This window comes from Rhamphochromis sp. 'chilingali' (assembly GCF_963969265.1).
Source record: "Rhamphochromis sp. 'chilingali' genome assembly, chromosome: 13".
NCBI lineage: Eukaryota > Metazoa > Chordata > Actinopteri > Cichliformes > Cichlidae > Rhamphochromis > Rhamphochromis sp. 'chilingali'.
This window is the reverse complement of record NC_137940.1, coordinates 9850495-9867100: the sequence shown is the minus strand read 5'-3', so window position 1 is coordinate 9867100 and position 16606 is coordinate 9850495. Positions and strand designations below refer to the sequence as shown.

The following is a 16606-nucleotide window of genomic DNA, read 5'->3' as shown; positions in this document are numbered from 1 at the left end:
TCACACGGGACGCTTCAGCTGCTCACTTCGAGACGACGATGAGTTTTCCATGAGTTCAAGAGAATTTCACTAAACCGGCTGTTAACTGGTTTCCTTCACACCAAACACAGGATTGTGTCAGGTTCACCATCTCTACTAACACTACAAGGAAACAGACGCATACAGATTTAACTGCATCACATCTCTGAAACAAGCTTGCAGTAAACAAATGTGTACTGTGTTCACGTGTGTAATAAGTCAGGCTGCAGAAATGTGCAGATGTATTTCAGTGAATTCATTTGGATTAATATGTGATAGCTTATTTATTTCATTGCATCTTTTGCTTTATACCTAAAAATGCGTGACATTTCTAAATGTAGTCACATCCCTATGAAACATGGTTGATTATCAGCTGTAGTCACAGCTGGTGATAAAGTAATTAAAATGTCCAGCTATTCAAAAATAGGGCATTCTGCACAATGAGTACTTTTTGGTACTTGAAGTATATTTTGATGCTGATGCTTCAGGGCATTGTGCTGCATTGTCGAAGCTCTCTGGGCTTCCGGTTAGAACGACCTCACAGTGTTTTATTTTGATCTGGTGTAAAGTGCATTGTGCAGAAATGACAGCATGATAGTCACATGATAAAACTGACTTTTCTTTTTTTTTTTTTTTTTTACTGGGTGTGCATCTTGTTCAAATGTCTTTTTCAGCATTTGTACATAAATATTCTGTATATAAATATTTGATTTTCATTTATTTTACAGAGTCCTTTATTTTGTTTCACAAATATGACATTCATGTCAAATGACATCTGCAGACTTTATAATGACCAGCAGGGGGCAGTGTATTGCAGTCTATGAGAACATTTACTGAGACCTGTTTCATGCACTAGTTTCATGTCTCATTGAATCCAACATGATGTTGATTTTGTAAATTAAGGTCACATCTTCATCACATCTAATTTCAAAACACTGATCAATTAAAAAAAATGAATTCCATACCAATTGCAGGAATAAAATAGGAATAAATAACAAACGAGAAATACATACAAAACGAGAAAGGCACACATGAGAGAACAGGTCACATGACAGCACAGCATTATCTACCCACAATTTGAACTAAATAACAGATAGCACAGGCAATGAAAACAAACGGAAATCAGAATAAATTTAAAAACTTTTATTGATGTTAACTTGAAGTGCTGAATTAGCCCTGTTGTCAGTTCAAATCACTTCAATCTATAGCGCACTTTAAGGTCTTTAGACCTTGAAAAGGAATACACTGCAAGGTAAGCTTGCAGCATCTTACTTTAAGGTCAACTGTGAAACTTTGTGGAAAGCCTGAGACAAGTTGATGAGTCAGTGAAGCGCACTTCCTTCTGATGACGGCTATACTGAGGTGAGTTTTTAAGCATATCCTGAACTTTATTCATTATTAGACTTCTGACACCTGGCAAATAAACTCTCACGCGATATGAGAACATAACAGCAAAAAGCCAGTAGCTGGTACATGAATGGATAAAAATTGGATCCCTCTTAGATTGAATTGGTTGCCCTCTTATATTACGTTGTTTTGAACCTAACCGCATCCACTGAATGAATGCAGTTTTCAGGACAGTAAAAACAGAGAACTCTGATATACACAATTTCTGATTGCTGATAGTGTTTCTTAATGCAAAATGGGCTTCCATTTAAAATGCAATTGCTTTATGTTCGATCTTTAGCGAAGAAGGGTCATTTTTGATTCTGTGGACAAGGGATGCAAATGGAATGTGAAGGCAACAGGTAGTAGGGTGAATTAGGGTTTCGTGTGGTCTTCAGTGCATGAATTTTATTGCCACTTTATTTCAACTTTTTATTAATGTACTCAAAAGAAAAACAAGAACCACAAAGGAGATTCTTGTGATTCTTGTTTGTGCTATCTGTTTGTGAAAGAAAGCACATTTTACCACATCATACTGTGTTTGCTGCCATTTATTTTACTCGTCCTGCCTGAGTGTCTGGGCTGCGTTTGTCTGTGCACCTTTGTTCTGGCCTTCTGCTGATGGGTTTCACATGCTGGGCTTTCCCTCTTGGTCCACACCCAGCAGCCTGCTGCTGACCACACACAGCCTACAAACTGATCCATCCATGCATCCATCCATGCATGCATGGCCTGGTTATTGTTGAGTTATCACCTCCAGCTCCTTGCTCATAACCAGGTAGATACTGGGCTGGGCCTGATCTCTGAGCTCAATAACAATGACAAAAATGCCAAACACTTTACTCTTCATGGTAAAAAATGTTTATAATACAGTAAAAACTGGATGTAGCCAAAATCAGTGTTTTATATACAGTGTAAGTGAACAACATTGCTACACTGCTGGTGTTTGATTGATAGAGGCTTTCTTTATAAGAACTATGATATCATTTCTTTTGCTGATTAACAGTTTTTATATAATTTTTATATCATATATAGCTTTCAAGAAGCCAAAGATCACTGGACGAAAAGACTACAGACCTGTGGCTCTGACATCTGGTCAGGAAGTCTTTTGAGCGCCTGGTTCTCTCCTATCTTAAGACCCTCACGGCCCCCCTCCTGGACCCCCTGCAGTTTGCATACAGAGCCAACAGGTCTGTAGACGATGCCATCAACATGGCCCTACACTTTGTCCTGCAGAATCTATGCTAGGATCCTGTTTGTGGACTTCAGCTCTACCTTCAACACCATCCTTTCAGGCCTTCTTCACGGATTGCTTTCCCAGATGAATGTGCCTGATCCCATCTGCCGGTGGATCACTGACTTCCTGACGGACAGGAAGCAACCAGTGAGGCTGGGGAAGAATGTCTTGGACTCCCGGACCATCAGCACGAGCTCCCCTCAGGGCTGTGTTCTTTCTTCTATGCCCTTCTCCCTGTACACCAACTGCCGCACCTCCAACCACCAGTCTGTCAAATTAATTAAGCTTGCAGATGACACCACCATTATTGGACTCCTCTCAGACGGGGATAAGTCTGCCTACAGGATGGAGGCTGAACATCTGGTGTCCTGATGCAGCCGCAACAACCAGGTGCTGAATAAGTGTTATTTTCATTTAACACTGGCCCAAGTACATTTTTATTGGCTTGTGAACAAAGCTGTAGTTTTTGTATTTTTAAATATTAACGCAATTTAATTGAGACATTATTTATATTATTTCACTTTCAATGTGAAAAATGCTGTAAAAACGTTGAAAATAATGGTCACCCCTGTTCGCTGCAATGTAAAATAGTACAACTGCTGTCAGCCTTCATTAAGTTGCATCATTTAAACATTTGCATATTTTTATTCAACTTCTGCAGGATGCTTTGATGAAAGACTCCCTTTTCCCAAGTAGAGGCTTTACTAGAGGTCACAGGAACAGCGCTGCTGTTTTGGATGCGGAAAAATGTTGTCTTTCACTCTACCTGAGCTCAGTGTTTCAGTAAGGGCTCCGCCTCATTGTAGCTGACGCTGAAATGTTTGTGTGGGTTGCCATGACAACACCAGAAGTGCATCTGAGATCGTGTCCAAATTCATGGGCTGCATCCTCCTGAGGACTCGGTGTTCTGACAAAACGTCTTACTTTGGCAAAACGTCCTACCGTAAGTAGTTCATGCGTTCTCGGCGGCTCTAGTGACCCTCGAACTCTCGGCTAGCTATCGAGGTGGTGGATAACATACGTCTCCCCCACAAGAGCACGAACCTACAACTTTTCTACTACTGGTTTTACAAGGCGTACACGGTAAAAACATTATGCTGTTATTTGTTAAGCACTTGTGCATCTTGTGAAAAGAAATAAGTGGCTGAGATGGATGTCATATGTGCTATTGATATTATTTTACTCGTTTCTAGTTTTCACGGTGCTCCATGATTGTGAGAGGAATAAAAAAGAATTGTGGACATCAGTACGAAGCATGGATTCTTTTGACCAGAGTAGATACACTGGTCCCTTGAATATACTAATCTTTTTGAGGTGGGTGACTGTTCCTGTGTATTTACAGAAACAATGGTTGTGATAACCTCAGCTGTTTCAGAGGGTGACTGTTCGTTGCTTTGCGCACTTTTAAATCTGTATACAATGGTTTGTTCCCTTTTTGTGTTCTGAGGTTTAAACAAAGATGTACTAGATGTATTATACCGGTCCCTCGAATCTACAAATCTTTTAGATGTGGATGACTGTTCATTTTCATCTGTGTTTACAGAAACACTGGGTGTTGGAACCTCAGTAGTTTCTTTTTGGCTGACAGACTCTGGAGCTGTACAAGAGGAATAAAGAGCTGCAATGCTTTTGTGAACCTGACCTGGGAAGGGAGAGAAATATATTTTTGTTTTGTTTTTGTTTGTCTTCTTGTTTTTTTTTTGTTTTTTTTTATTCATATTTTGGATGGACAGAAACGTTAACAAATATACAACTGGAATAATCATACTGTCAGTTCTCTGTCCGTTTCTTAACAACAACCAACAAATAAGGACTAACAGTAACTAAGACAAACAGACAAACAGACAAACAAACAAACAAAAAAACAAAACAAAACAAAACAAAACAAAAAAAACCCAGGAGAAACAAAATGATATACCGCCTCCTGGGAAACATCAGCAAAAACAAAAGTAATGGGGGCAAAACACCCAGGTGCCTAAAAACAAAACATAACCTTGACCACTGATGACATTAAGACAATTTCTTCCCTCTACTGACTTTCAAAGTAAAAAAAAAAAAAAAAAAAAAGACAACAACAAAAATACCAATGACACATGAACCCCCCCCCAAAAGAACATTTATCATAATATCTAGGAGACATTGTCGATGTACACCAAAAAAGGACCCCAGACCTGCTCAAAAATGTCTTCTCTCCCCTTAATTCTGTACATAACCCGTTCATATGATGCCATCTTAGACATTTGTTCAGTCCATTCCCTGAGAGAACAGGGGCTGGATGACTTCCAGTGCCTAAGTATTATCCTGCATCCAGTTATGAAAGCCAGACGCATCCACAATCTCTGTTTTTTTGAAAGGATAATTTGTCTTCTTGTTTTATTTGATTCCTTGTGGGATTTGGATCCAACAAGTAAAGTATGCATATTATGCACACACACAAACACACATGCAGCTATTACCATTTCTTGTATTCTTGAATAAAGACATTGATCTGACACATTTAAAATGCAGCCAATTGTTTTTATTGTTATATTATTAAGAAAAAAGAAAAGGTGGGGGTGGGGGGATGTAAAGAAGAGCTTAAAGGAAAGGGCTAGAGGAGAGAAAACCCCAACAATTAGCAGGGCATTTTTTTACTTGGACAAATTGTTAATAAAGTTTCCATATCTGTAACAATGATGAAAGTATAATTGTTTATAAACAATTATATTGACAATTATATGTGTCCAGTATGTTGGCTCATTTTCTTTTACTTTTTGCATTTGAAAATAAAAGTTGGGCTGATTTTGACACCATTACAAGAAGTGTTGTTAATGATTCTTTTTGAATTAAAATCAGGTTACCACAAATTGTTTTTTTAATTTAATTTCATTTGAAATGTTTGTCAGTGGGTAAACAATTCGTAATGCAAAGTCAGAAACATCGAGTTATTCTTGTACTGCATGCTTGCAATAAATAAGTTGTCCTAACAGTCAGTCAAAGGAGCTTGGAAAGAAAAGCGTCTGGACTTCTTTGAGTTGAAGTGACTGATATATATATTTTTTGTCTGTTTGTTTTGTTGGTTTTTGTTTTTTGCCCTTTATCACCATTCCTCTTCCCTGCTGTTTTTCTTTCCCTCTTTCTTTCTCCCCTTTCTTTCCCCCAGTCATGTCTGTCCTATGTGTAGCAAGTGAAAATAAAATAAACAATAAAAACAAAGGTGAATCAAATAGACCAATACGGCAAGGCCGGGATGGTCCATTTGGTAAAGTAAATCCGTTAGTTATATTTAACATAATGTTAAATGGTAACATTCTGTTTACAATGTTACCATTTTACATTGTGTTAAATGGTAACATTCTGTTTACAATGTTACCATTTCACATTATGTTAAATGGTAACATTCTGTTTACAATGTTACCATTTTACATTGTGTTAAATGGTAACATTCTGTTTACAATGTTACCATTTTACATTATGTTAAATGGTAACATTCTGTTTACAATGTTACCATTTTACATTGTGTTAAATGGTAACATTCTGTTTACAATGTTACCATTTCACATTGTGTTAAATGGTAACATTCTGTTTACAATGTTACCATTTCACATTATGTTAAATGGTAACATTCTGTTTACAATGTTACCATTTCACATTATGTTAAATGGTAACATTCTGTTTACAATGTTACCATTTTACATTGTGTTAAATGGTAACATTCTGTTTACAATGTTACCATTTTACATTATGTTAAATGGTAACATTCTGTTTACAATGTTACCATTTTACATTATGTTAAATGGTAACATTCTGTTTACAATGTTACCATTTTACATTATGTTAAATGGTAACATTCTGTTTACAATGTTACCATTTACATTATGTTAAATGGTAACATTATGTTTACGATGTTACCATTTTACATTATGTTAAATTGTCAGTAGGCCTGGTACCGGAACCGGTACTGGACCCCCTTTTACTTTCAGCCATCAGAAGAGGGTACACTGTGGTCATAACAATACTCAGACTGTAGCATTTAAAGGTCCCAAAGTGTACCAGGAAAATATCCCCCGCACGATTACACCAGCAGCCTGAATTGTGAATGTGAGGGAGGATGGATCCATGCTTTCATGTTGTTCACTCCAGGCTGATATAAAAATGATATAACTAATACTACTTCTACTAATAATGACAATAACAACAAAATAATAATAATAATGTCAAAAATACCAGTAATAATAATAACAATAACAACATAAACAACAACATTACTACTAATAATAATAAAGATAAACAAATGTATTAAAAAATTAATAATGATAATAATAATAATAAAACTGATCATAACAGTAACAATATCAATCATAACAACAACAGTACTAACAACAATAATAACAATAACAATGAAGGTGTTGCTGCAGATCTGAGTCCCGACTCTGCTGCCTTTCTAGTGCGGCAAAGAAAGTAAGAAATAGAAAAAGAAAAACACAAATAAACTGAGTGTGAGGGTTTTTCTACAAGTTACACTGAATATTTGCACAGACATGCTGACTGTTTGCTGGGAGACGTCACCTGTCTTTTATAGAATAGCAGGTAAGCTGTTCTCTGCCGCTGCTCACACACAGACTCACACGTGGTCTGGCAGACCAACTCGTCATCGTACGTGAGCCGGCTGTCTGTGACGTCGTCTCTTCCGCTCATCTGGTGAACACCGTCACAGACGTAATGTCCTGAGAGGAGAAGGCGCACTTATTAACGTCTCATAAACTTTCAAAGCTGACCTGCATTCAGCACATGTGTCTGAAAGCACCCACTCACCGCTGTAAGCTGAGGAGCCCAAACGACTGATCACGCTGACCAACAAATAGCGAGCAGTTTACTGGGAGAGGGCAGCGGCACCACCCGTTAGCTTAGAAATGGGCTCCATCCATACTTGAAATGAACGGTGTGCCTTTTCCCTTACCTCTTCAGTAAAGGCTGTGTCCTGGCTGATCACCAGCTGCTGTGTCAGAACAATGGGGCTGTTCTTCTTCTCCACGGTGAACGATGGAGTGAACGTAAACCACTTCAGCTGGAGGATCAGCACACTGAAAGAGATGAGACAAAGAGGAGAGGCTCAAAGGAAGACGCAAGGAGGACATGACATGAACAAAACTGACACCGACTGAACTGTGGTGGTTTGAGGCCTTTGGGGACCGATTTGAGGTTACTCACTTTGGCAGGTTCAAGAACAACAGCTCCTCTTTGATCTTCTTAGCTCCGCACTGGCATTCGTAGTCCAACAGGCCGCCCTGCAGCAGGGAGCAGGAGGAACAGGTGCATTAGAGTTAAACTCTTTTACAGATGAATTCACATATTCGTGGGAGCAAGCCTGTTCACAGAATAGAGTCTAAACGAGCTCTTACTTTCAGACTCCAGCCCCGCCCTTCAGCAGCTCCGCAGCATCCTGCTTGCTAGCACAACCTTGCCATTGGCTGCTGCCAGGGACTCAACAGGTTAGAACAAAAATATAAATATTATATCTGAGTTCTTATGTGGACCCGCCTTCCAGACACAACCTCACCTTCCATGAATGTCCACAGGTTAGCGGCCCTCGCTCTGCTGGTCCTCCAAAGTAAGAAAAAATGAGAAAAAATAAGGAGCAGACCAAGCAAAAGAGGGTATTTAAAGAGACAGTGCTCTTAAGGTGCATTTTTGGCGAGTTTTATTATCTAAATGTCATTGTGTCACTTTCTTATGAGGCTTCAGTGAACTGAAAAAGCTTCTGGGATGAGAAGCGAAACGTCTTCAAAAAAGTTAAAGAAGTCCGGTTGCTTTTTTCCCCCAAGCTCCTTAGAGTTCTCTGAAAATGGTCAGGTAGAAGGACTGGACTGAAAATGAGTAAAAAAGCAGCCAAAGCCCAAGGAAGTTGAAAGACTGGAAACTATTGCTGAGGTCATGTCAGTGTAAAAAGTTACCTACAAGTCTGGCACCTTGGAAGCAAAACATAAAGAAATAAGGTGTAAGGCCAAATGTTTGGTCCTGCAGCCAACCGGACCATGAAATATAGAGCACAGGTGAACAAAGTGAGGCAGCAGTTTGCTGATTTCCACCTTGTGCCTTTCATGTTGATCAGCTTAGTAGTTTGCCAGCTTTCTAGCTGTTAAGGACTTTTGGCGAGAGGTTATTCATATTTGAACTCTAATTGAACCCCTCTTTTTTACTGTTTTTTTGTTTGTTTGTTTTTGGGGTTTTTTGTTGTCTTAGATGGCCTGACTCAGCAGGTGGGGGCAGTTTCTGAGTTTACCTTCGTTCAAACAGTGCAGAAATGGTTTCGCTATGCTCCAGACCGGATGGGTGGTGCAGGACGCCCGATATCCAGCCCCATCATGGAGTAAACTAAAAACAGTAAATAATACATTTAACAAACAAGCAAGCTCTAAATTTAAGCGGAGAGACTGCAGACATAGCCGCACCATTCCAGGGATTTTTGGTTAGCATGAGGGGTCTAGCCAGGACCCTTACTGGATACTGGGTGGGAATCGAACGTGCGACTCCAAAGATGTGTAGTATTACCACTACACTATCCAGCTGCGCTACACTATCCAACAAAAAAAGTTTTTAGAAAATTTGATAAAGTCTGATGCTTAATATTGTAGGGATATTAATATCCCTATGATATTAATACGGATTAATAACACAGAGAAGTCATACTTCTGTTATGACAGAATTAATTGGGTAAATTATATTTACAATTGTAACATTGTAAACTTAATGTTACGATTTTACATCATGTTGCAATTTAACATAATGTGAAATTGTAACATTGTAAACATAATGTTACAATTTTACAATTGTAACATCCATCCATCCATCCATCCATCCATCCATCCATCCATCTTCATCCGCTTTATCCGAGGTCGCGGGGGCAGCAGCCTAAGCAAAGAGGCCCAGACCTCCCTCTCCCCAGCCACCTCCTCCAGCTTATCCGGGGGAACACCAAGGCATTCCCAGGCCAGCCGAGAGATATAATCTCTCCAGCGTGTCCTGGGTCTGCCCCGGGGCCTGCTCCCGGTGGGACATGCCTGGAACACCTCACCCAGGAGGCGCCCAGGGGGCATCCTTGTCAGATGCCCGAACCACCTCAGCTGGCTCCTTTCGATGTGGAGCAGCAGCTGCTCTACTCTGAGCCCCTCCCGGACGGCCGAACTTCTCACCCTATCTCTAAGGGAGAGGCCAGCCACCCTTCGGAGGAAGCTCATTTCTGCCGCTTGTATACGCGATCTCGTTCTTTCGGTCACTACCCACAGCTCGTGGCCATAGGTGAGGGTAGGGATTGTAACATTGTAAACATAATACAATTTTACATTATGTTACTGTCAGGGTCGACCTGTGTGTGTGTGTTTTTTTGTTCTCCTCTCTCGCTCCGCTTTTTCTCCGCTGCGATTGTTACCTCCGACCCGTAAGTGCTGCCACTCTGAGCTGCCTAATAAGCCTGGACGCGATCGAGACGGAGAGACGGAAGGGGACACTTCACTGATTCTAGGGAGTTTTGTGGACACACGAGGGGAGACGGGGAGAGGAGCACTGAAGGGACTTGCACTGTGGATAACTGTGGATTGATTTTGGCTTCACTGTAAATAAACACACTGTTCAACTTAAACGAGAGGTCCGCGTCTAGGTTCGCTAACTCACCACCCTTAACAGCTACAATTTAACATCATGTAAAATTGTAACATCATGTTTACAATGTTACAATTTGTAAATTGTAACATTGTAAACATAATGTTACAATTTTATATGATGTTAAACTGTAACATAATGTAAAATTGTAACATTATGTTTACAATGTTACAATTTTACATTATGTTAAATTGTTACATAATGTAAAATTGTAACATTATGTTTACAATGTTACAATTTGTAAATTGTAACATTGTAAACATAATGTTACAATTTTATATGATGTTAAACTGTAACATAATGTAAAATTGTAACATTATGTTTACAATGTTACAATTTGTAAATTGTAACATTGTAAACATAATGTTACAATTTTATATGATGTTAAACTGTAACATAATGTAAAATTGTAACATTATGTTTACAATGTTACAATTTTACATTATGTTAAATTGTAACATAATGCTTAACAGATAATGGTTATCCTCTTTTTATATCATACATCATTGTCTCTGTAGGAGGGTCTGGAGCACCCCCTGCTGAGCCGCTGGGCTCAGTACCTTGCAGGCAGGTCCGACGATGACTTCATCATCTCACCTGAGCTCAAAATTCTGGTGCGTGAAGGCGTCCCTCGGGAGTATCGGCAGAGAGTGTGGCGCTGTTTGGTCCGAGCCAGAACTTTGACAAGCCAAGAGTGCCACATGCAACGCTATCAGCAGGTACAGCTGTAGAGAGAGAGAGTGCTTTATCCGCACCTGAGCACAGGTGGCTCCTCCTCCTTCCTGTTGGGAATGCTGGCGAGCACTCAGTAATCCTGTTCTGTTTCCAGCTGTGTGAGAAGAGTCGGACAGCTCCTAATCCTGCCTCCAGGCAGGTCCAGCTGGACCTTACCGAACCCTGACGACCAATCAGCACTTCTCCTCGCCGTCCAGCCCCGCCCTCCAGCCCCGCCCTCCAGCAGCTCCGCCGCATCCTTCTGGCCTTCTCCGGGCATAACCCTGCCATTGGCTACTGCCAGGTACTCAACAGGTCAGAACAAAAGTATAAATTTTATATCTGAGTTCTTATGTGGACCCGCCTTCCAGGCAGAACCTCACCTTCCATGAATGTCCACAGGTTAGCGGCCCTCGCTCTGCTGGTCCTCCAAAGTGACGAAGACGCCTTCTGGTGTCTGGTGGCAGTGGTGGAAGCCATCATGCCTCAGGACTACTACACCAAGAATCTGGTGGCCTCTCAGGTCAGCAGACACACTCACCTGCTTGCCTGCTGTGATCTGTTTTAGTGATCAGTGAGGCTGATCTCTGTGAGTCTTTGTGCTCAGGCGGACCAGCGCGTGCTGAAGGACTTCATGGCGGAGAAGCTTCCTCGCCTGGCATCTCACTTTGAGGATCACAACATTGACGTCTCTCTGGTCACCTTCAACTGGTTCCTGGTGGTTTTTGTGGAGAGTCTGCCCAGCGACATCCTGATGCCTCTGTGGGACGCCTTCCTGTATGAGGGTACCAAGGTACCATACACCCGAACACACCATGACAGAAATGCAGACAACACTTGAATGCACCACAGTAGTGTCCATGGAAACAAAAATGATTTTGTTTTCACCTTTAGATGTCTTTATTTACATTTTAGGAGTAATAAGACATTGTTTACTAAGCATGGGGAACTGTCATGTGACATGAAATAGGAGTGGGAAAGCAGATCATTCTAGTAACGACCTCACAGTCTACCACAAGCAGCGTAAATCCAGACGATGAGCGGGACAATGGCTTTGGGCTTGTTTCTGCAATGTGACAAATGCAGCACAGCTTTTACATCGTTTGTCTCAGGAAATAAAATCACAGTTCAGACACAGAAATATATACCACACAGGGATAAATGCTGACAACAGCTTCAGCCACGTAGATCCAACCCAAAAGTTTAATTTAAACTTAAAGCTCAACTACCAAGTAAGTTAATATTATCTGGCAACTGAGGAACCAAGTGGCTTATTGGAAATCGATCAGAGCTGTAATGAGTAAAGGGCCCAACTGCACCACAACTGAAAGAGTAATTTTATGACTCACCTCCTCAAAGTTTCCAATTAATTGTGTGGCGTGAGTGTCCTGTTATGAAATGCGTGTCTGTGCTGCAGGTGATCTTCAGATACACTCTGGCTCTGTTCAAATACAAAGAGGACGACATCCTGAAGATTCACGACAGCGTGGAGATCTACCAGTACCTACGCTTCTTCACAAAGACCGTCTCCAATGCCAGGTACGCACTCGCCTCCACCCGCCTTAATCTACGAGCTGTTACACTCTCAGAAGTGTAGCGGATGTAGCTGTTGAATCTTTGAGCTTCAAACCCTTTTTACTGAAATTTTGTGAGAAGTTTAAATTTCCCTGATCACAGTAACAACGATTTAAAGATTTTTAAGTATCTGCAGCTCTCGGATACATGTGGTCCAGTCAGTCCAGTATTTCCTGCTCAAACTGCAGTACCTGAAGTATCAAGCAGCATAAAACAGAAACACTCAAGCTGATCAGTTTCCAGTTCCTCTGTGTTGGTGATCGAGTCCTTTCCACCTGCGTGTGTCCATGCAGGAAGCTGACCAGCATCGCCTTCAACGACATGAACCCACTCCCCAGCCGGCTGCTGAGGAACCGGCGAGTGCTCCACCTGGAGCGCCTGCAGGCGGAGCTGCGTGAGCTGGAGGAGCAGCACAAGGAGGTCATCACCGAGAGCGTCGTACGGAAAGACAAAGAGCTCGACGTCATGGTGAGCGAGGACGACGAGGACCTCTGATCACACGGGACGCTTCAGCTTCTCACTTCGAGACGACGATGAGTTTTCCATGAGTTCAAGAGAATTTTACTAAACCGGCTGTTAACTGGTTTCCTTCACACTAAACACAGGATTGTGTCAGGTTCACCATCTCTACTAACACTACAAGGAAACAGACGCATACAGATTTAACTGCATCACATCTCTGAAACAAGCTTGCAGTAAACAAATGTGTACTGTGTTCACGTGTGTAATAAGTCAGGCTGCAGAAATGTGCAGATGTATTTCAGTGAATTCATTTGGATTAATATGTGATAGCTTATTTATTTCATTGCATCTTTTGCTTTATACCTAAAAATGCGTGACATTTCTAAATGTAGTCACATCCCTATGAAACATGGTTGATTATCAGCTGTAGTCACAGCTGGTGATAAAGTAATTAAAATGTCCAGCTATTCAAAAATAGGGCATTCTGCACAATGAGTACTTTTTGGTACTTGAAGTATATTTTGATGCTGATGCTTCAGGGCATTGTGCTGCATTGTCGAAGCTCTCTGGGCTTCCGGTTAGAACGACCTCACAGTGTTTTATTTTGATCTGGTGTAAAGTGCATTGTGCGGAAATGACAGCATGATAGTCACATGATAAAACTGACTTTTCTTTTGTTTTTATTTTACTGGGTGTGCATCTTGTTCAAATGTCTTTTTCAGCATTTGTACATAAATATTCTGTATATAAATATTTGATTTTCATTTATTTTACAGAGTCCTTTATTTTGTTTCACAAATATGACATTCATGTCAAATGACATCTGCAGACTTTATAATGACCAGCAGGGGGCAGTGTATTGCAGTCTATGAGAACATTTACTGAGACCTGTTTCATGCACTAGTTTCATGTCTCATTGAATCCAACATGATGTTGATTTTGTAAATTAAGGTCACATCTTCATCACATCTAATTTCAAAACACTGATCAATTTTTTTAAAAAATGAATTCCATACCAATTGCAGGAATAAAATAGGAATAAATAACAAACGAGAAATACATACAAAACAAGAGAAAGGCACACATGAGAGAACAGGTCACATGACAGCACAGCATTATCTACCCACAATTTGAACTAAATAACAGATAGCACAGGCAATGAAAACAAACGGAAATCAGAATAAATTTAAAAACTTTTATTGATGTTAACTTGAAGTGCTGAATTAGCCCTGTTGTCAGTTCAAATCACTTCAATCTATAGCGCACTTTAAGGTCTTTAGACCTTAAAAAGTAATACACTGCAAGGTAAGCTTGCAGCATCTTACTTTAAGGTCAACTGTGAAACTTTGTGGAAAGCCTGAGACAAGTTGATGAGTCAGTGAAGCGCACTTCCTTCTGATGACGGCTATACTGAGGTGAGTTTTTAAGCATATCCTAAACTTTATTCATTATTAGACTTCTGACACCTGGCAAATAAACTCTCATGCGATATGAGAACATAACAGCAAAAAGCCAGTAGCTGGTACATGAATGGATAAAAATTGGATCCCTCTTAGATTGAATTGGTTGCCCTCTTATATTACGTTGTTTTGAACCTAACCGCATCCACTGAATGAATGCAGTTTTCAGGACAGTAAAAACAGAGAACTCTGATATACACAATTTCTGATTGCTGATAGTGTTTCTTAATGCAAAATGGGCTTCCATTTAAAATGCAATTGCTTTATGTTCGATCTTTAGTGAAGAAGGGTCATTTTTGATTCTGTGGACAAGGGATGCAAATGGAATGTGAAGGCAACAGGTAGTAGGGTGAATTAGGGTTTCGTGTGGTCTTCAGTGCATGAATTTTATTGCCACTTTATTTCAACTTTTTATTAATGTACTCAAAAGAAAAACAAGAACCACAAAGGAGATTCTTGTGATTCTTGTTTGTGCTATCTGTTTGTGAAAGAAAGCACATTTTACCACATCATACTGTGTTTGCTGCCATTTATTTTACTCGTCCTGCCTGAGTGTCTGGGCTGCGTTTGTCTGTGCACCTTTGTTCTGGCCTTCTGCTGATGGGTTTCACATGCTGGGCTTTCCCTCTTGGTCCACACCCAGCAGCCTGCTGCTGACCACACACAGCCTACAAACTGATCCATCCATGCATCCATCCATGCATGCATGGCCTGGTTATTGTTGAGTTATCACCTCCAGCTCCTTGCTCATAACCAGGTAGATACTGGGCTGGGCCTGATCTCTGAGCTCAATAACAATGACAAAAATGCCAAACACTTTACTCTTCATGGTAAAAAATGTTTATAATACAGTAAAAACTGGATGTAGCCAAAATCAGTGTTTTATATACAGTGTAAGTGAACAACATTGCTACACTGCTGGTGTTTGATTGATAGAGGCTTTCTTTATAAGAACTATGATATCATTTCTTTTGCTGATTAACAGTTTTTATATAATTTTTATATCATATATAGCTTTCAAGAAGCCAAAGATCACTGGACGAAAAGACTACAGACCTGTGGCTCTGACATCTGGTCAGGAAGTCTTTTGAGCGCCTGGTTCTCTCCTATCTTAAGACCCTCACGGCCCCCCTCCTGGACCCCCTGCAGTTTGCATACAGAGCCAACAGGTCTGTAGACGATGCCATCAACATGGCCCTACACTTTGTCCTGCAGAATCTATGCTAGGATCCTGTTTGTGGACTTCAGCTCTACCTTCAACACCATCCTTTCAGACCTTCTTCAAGGATTGCTTTCCCAGATGAATGTGCCTGATCCCATCTGCCGGTGGATCACTGACTTCCTGACGGACAGGAAGCAACCAGTGAGGCTGGGGAAGAATGTCTTGGACTCCCGGACCATCAGCACGAGCTCCCCTCAGGGCTGTGTTCTTTCTTCTATGCCCTTCTCCCTGTACACCAACTGCCGCACCTCCAACCACCAGTCTGTCAAATTAATTAAGCTTGCAGATGACACCACCATTATTGGACTCCTCTCAGACGGGGATAAGTCTGCCTACAGGATGGAGGCTGAACATCTGGTGTCCTGATGCAGCCGCAACAACCAGGTGCTGAATAAGTGTTATTTTCATTTACCACTGGCCCAAGTACATTTTTATTGGCTTGTGAACAAAGCTGTAGTTTTTGTATTTTTAAATATTAACGCAATTTAATTGAGACATTATTTATATTATTTCACTTTCAATGTGAAAAATGCTGTAAAAACGTTGAAAATAATGGTCACCCCTGTTCGCTGCAATGTAAAATAGTACAACTGCTGTCAGCCTTCATTAAGTTGCATCATTTAAACATTTGCATATTTTTATTCAACTTCTGCAGGATGCTTTGATGAAAGACTCCCTTTTCCCAAGTAGAGGCTTTACTAGAGGTCACAGGAACAGCGCTGCTGTTTTGGATGCGGAAAAATGTTGTCTTTCACTCTACCTGAGCTCAGTGTTTCAGTAAGGGCTCCGCCTCATTGTAGCTGACGCTGAAATGTTTGTGTGGGTTGCCATGACAACACCAGAAGTGCATCTGAGATCGTGTCCAAATTCATGGGCTGCATCCTCCTGAGGACT

General features: G+C 40.7%; 1 pseudogene across 1 annotated transcript; it reads left to right on the top strand.

The window, feature by feature from the left end:
• Nucleotides 1-9095: 9095 nt before the first annotated feature.
• LOC308408353 (TBC1 domain family member 2A-like) lies at nt 9096-13063 on the top strand (annotated as a pseudogene). The gene is made up of 7 exons: nt 9096-9131; nt 10798-10998; nt 11109-11308; nt 11396-11516; nt 11601-11786; nt 12411-12532; nt 12862-13063. The product of its transcript is annotated as a TBC1 domain family member 2A-like (transcript).
• Nucleotides 13064-16606: the final 3543 nt, after the last annotated feature.